Here is a 4,202-nt window from a genome sequence, read left to right as displayed (position 1 = left end):
GCTGGATAAAGGAATGATTCACATCCTGGGGAGGATGGAGCGGGACTTCATCCCACTACTGAGAACAGTATGGGATTTAAAACGTGAATTGTTTATTTCTGGAATTGGCCATTTGATATTTTTGGACTGCAGTTGATCGCGGATAACTGAAACCGTGGAAAGCAAAACCTCAGAGAAGAGGGACTGCTGGAATCCCATTAACATACTTTTCTAAATATGTCTTTGTGCGAAGCATTCATTCCTTAATAGTTTAACCTGTGAAATTTTCTAACAAAACAGTTTATACAAAGCCAATACTTTGAAAAGTGTTTAAGCTTTTATTTCTGGGCTGTATTTCCTTTCTTTTATTTCTTGGTAGAAAGAGAAATTCCTTTCAGTACTTATGGACATGGGGTCTACCTATTCTTTCATTTAGAAAAGGAAAAATCCCGGAGCTACCTTGTATCTACTGTTTCTATTAGTTATACATGTAAAAAATATTTTCTGTAATAGTTTTCTTAATTCAAATAGTGCTTAATGAAACTAATAGTTAATAAAAGTGGGAGAAGGCAAAAAGTTAAATTTTTTTTTCACTAACTCAGAAACACTAGCATGTAACTCCTCTTAGAGTAATGCAAATGAGGAACTTGTCTAGAATCCGTTAAATAAAACTTTAAAACATCCTACTTGTATTGTGGAGTGGGGCGGGATGAAAGATGAGGCTGACAGATGGATACACGTGAAAATGGGAAACGGGAAACAGGGAAAGAAAGGGAATAATAAAAGAAAAGGATGCAAGAGAAATTAAAGGAAAGAAAGTGGGAATTATCATTCATTCATTTTACAAATATATCTTTCGTGCCTAATGTATCAGGCCCCAGAATTTTAAGCAGAGAATCAAACAAGTCCTAGATATGACTGTCATTCCATCCACTGGACTGATGGAAAAGAGAATGAAACAGATGATCTAGGATGGAGAGAAAGAATGGCTGCCTAGGGACAGGAGGGGTGAAAGGTTTACTTCTACTCACTCCTTTTCATGGCACAGCACTGTCTCCATCTCCCCTCTTCCACACCTGCAGAGTACCTATGATTCGTTTCTGGTATCTTCTCTGATCCTGTTGTGGATAAAGACCCTCTGGGCATGCTGAGGCCCACAGTTATGCAGCCATCCCTCTATCAGAAAAAATGTGTATTAGTGTCCTCCATGTGCCAGGTATGGTGATAGGCACGGGAATCCAGCGGTAAATAAAACGTTCTCGCTGCCTTCTAAGCATTTGACAGTCTAGTCGTGTACGGCGTCAAGTAAACGGATAAATAATGATCCAGAGTAACAAATGCTGCTCAAGAGATAAGTGGAAAGTCAGCCAAGTCGGGGGATCAGGCTAGGTTTTCCGGAGGAAGAGATCATCAAGTTGACATTTCTCCCGTTAGCTATTCCTTTTTAAAGATTCCATCAGAATAAACCTACCTTAGAAATACCTTTAGTTTGCCTTACAGTTCAGAAAAAAAGATTCAATTTTCATTTGATTTAAAAGTTAGCAAGTTAAGTCTGTTTGACTTGGTTTTTCATGGGTGGGTTGCTTCGGGTAAAGTCCTAATTACACTTTTAAAATGCATGTTAAGATTCATCTCCAACCGCCCCCCACCTCCGCCACACATACACGCACACAAATCATACCCATTTTTAAAAGTTTAAAATTTCAAAAAGAAAACACAGGATTTTTTGTCTTGCATTTTTACCATCCGTTTTATACATAAACATGTATAGGCAGTTCATTGTTTTGCCTTAATATAAAACAGATGCCCTTAAAGCAATTTAACTAGTTTGTGTTTAAAATATGTGTATATACAGCAATTTATTTACTGCCGTTTTATTAGACTTTTGGAGGAAAGGTGCCAGATCACGGCCGGTCGCACAAGGTTTCACGTAAAAGCTCTTTGGAGCAGCAGGATGCTCTTGAGGATGAGCACTTTTTTGTGCTTTATGTTCTTTCCTAGCAACCGGACTGAGGGAACTTCGCTGCTGCATTTTCCTTCACAGATACTTTGTAACAAGTCAGCATCCATTTATAGTCACCGGTTCATCTCACGTGTGTGGTGGCCGCTTCTGCTTTCTTCTCGATGGGCTTTGTCTTGTTCTGTCCTAAGTTTTTATCTCCAGCCCTAACCACTCCTCCGAATTCCAGTTTCCGCTTCTCAGTCTTGGCTTGGATATCTGATGGGCTGTTTCAAATTTAACATAACTCACACAGAGCCGCTGGACTTCCTCCCAAATCCCTGTAACAAACCTGTTCCCTTCACAGTCTTCTTTTTTGAAAATGTGGACACAGGCTTAATAATTTCCTTTGCCATGTGCAAGGAATGTTTTCTCGTTAACAATATGTTTTCGAGTTAAGAATTGCTTGCTGTCTGTGCTGTGGGCACAAGGACTGCCACCAAGCACTCTGTCCGGCCTTGGTCCAGGACGTCAACTTCTTGTTTTGACTCCCAAGAACCACTGTGCTGTGTCATGCCCGCCTGTGCCTTCTCGGTCTCCACTCTGGACCTCTTGAACCTGCAACGTATAGCGGTCGTCTGGCCTCCCGCTGAGTCTCTATCCTGCTTTGTGATTCAGATCCCCGAAGATTTTCTCTTCTCAGCCGCAGACCAGGGTGGCATTGCTTCTCTTTCTCTCAGAATTGTGCAAAACTGCACAGCACAGCAGTCTTAATCTTGGTAAATGGCCGCTGTAACCTTGTTCGGGCTTAAGCTTCAGCATTATCCTTGACTCTTGTCATTCCCCAGAAGCAGCTCATCAATAAATCTGTTGGCAGTACCACCCACTTCTCCCTACTTCTGCTGCTACCACCATCAAAGCCACTGTCACGCCTTGCGTGGGCTGCTGCACTGGCCTCCTGTCTCCTCTGCTTCCACCCTCGTCTCTCTGTAACCCATTCCCTACACGACAGCCAGCGCGATCCTTTCAAAATAGAAATTAGACCTGTTCGCTCCCGGACTCAGACCGGCTTTGCATCTCATTCACAATAAAATCCGAACATGGCTGTGAGTTCCTATGTGATCTAGCTGCCCCTCTGATCGCATCTGGCTCCTCTTCTTAGCTACTCTGCTTCGGCCACGCTCACCTTCCTGCTTTTAGTCTGTGCCCAAGAGCGTTCTCACCTCAGGGCCTCTGCGCTCTTTCTCCCGAGTGAGGCTTCAGCACCTCGGTATGCACGTGTTCGTTCCCACGGTCCCTTCAGGTCTCGGCTTATATGTCACCTTATCCTAAAGAGCTTCTCCGAGCACTTTTTCCTGTCCTTTTACCTTATTTCTGCCTTAGCATTTATCCAAATGTGACATTTTTCTATCGCTGAGTTTTATCTGTCCCCTCCCCCCACCACTAGAACTTATGCTCCATTAAAGCAGGATTATTATTTTTTCCTTCACTGCTTGAACCCTATCACCTGCCTGAGGCGGTGATGTGGGGCCAGGACGTAGATGTCTGATTCCAAGTCCAGCGCCCTTTCCGTGACTCCGCGTGGCCTTCCATAGCTTTAATCCTTGGGCACAGTGATTGCATCTTTCCTTCTTTGGCCCCATCTGCCCGTCGCGTACAGGACCATGCTGTGCACTCAGTCAGGGGTTCCATGTGCCTCGTACACGGCTGTGGCTTGAACAAATGACGTCCTGTGCTCGTCGTGGTCTGTCATCACTGGATCCCAGACTCACTCAGGGTGCAGTGACTTCACTCTTTGTGGGACTAAAAGCCAGGCCGCTGTCGCTCACCAGATACACAGTGGCACTGGGAAACTGCAGGCGGTTTGAGTGAACAATCCGACGTGGTAAGAGTCTAGGTCTCAATAAACAGATTATCCGTGTTCTGAATTTTGAACTTTTAACATAGCGGCGTAACTTTGCAGGGAAGGATCAGACTGAAATCCGTAGGGCCTGTGTGAGCCCCACAGGTTTAATAGGATGTTGGTGTTTTTGTGTTTAGCCACCTGATGTCCTTAAGGAAAGTATGTCCCAGGTATGTTCTTTTGCAGATGAAGGAGCATCCATGTTTGGCTTAGATCCTTCCAAAGCAACTACTAAAAGGCCCGCACATTTTATTTTGAAAATTTTGTTCTCTTGCCTGCGAAGTTTCTTAGGCGACTCTGGTAATCCTTCTCGTCTGTCTTGTTTTCACAGGTGATCTGCAATTCTTTCACCATCTGTAACGCAGAGATGCAGGAAGTTGG

The 4,202-nt window shown here is 43.9% G+C and overlaps 1 protein-coding gene across 1 annotated transcript in view; it reads left to right on the top strand.

The window, feature by feature from the left end:
• LOC105308524 (histone-lysine N-methyltransferase SMYD3-like) overlaps window positions 1-4,202 on the top strand; it is a 446,229-nt gene that overhangs the window by 430,282 nt on the left and 11,745 nt on the right. The window lies entirely within an intron of this gene.

The sequence above is a fragment of the Pteropus vampyrus genome, unplaced genomic scaffold (genome assembly GCF_000151845.1).
Source record: "Pteropus vampyrus isolate Shadow unplaced genomic scaffold, Pvam_2.0 Scaffold584, whole genome shotgun sequence".
Classification (NCBI taxonomy): Eukaryota; Metazoa; Chordata; class Mammalia; order Chiroptera; family Pteropodidae; genus Pteropus; species Pteropus vampyrus.
This window is presented reverse-complemented; position numbering and strand designations above follow the sequence as displayed.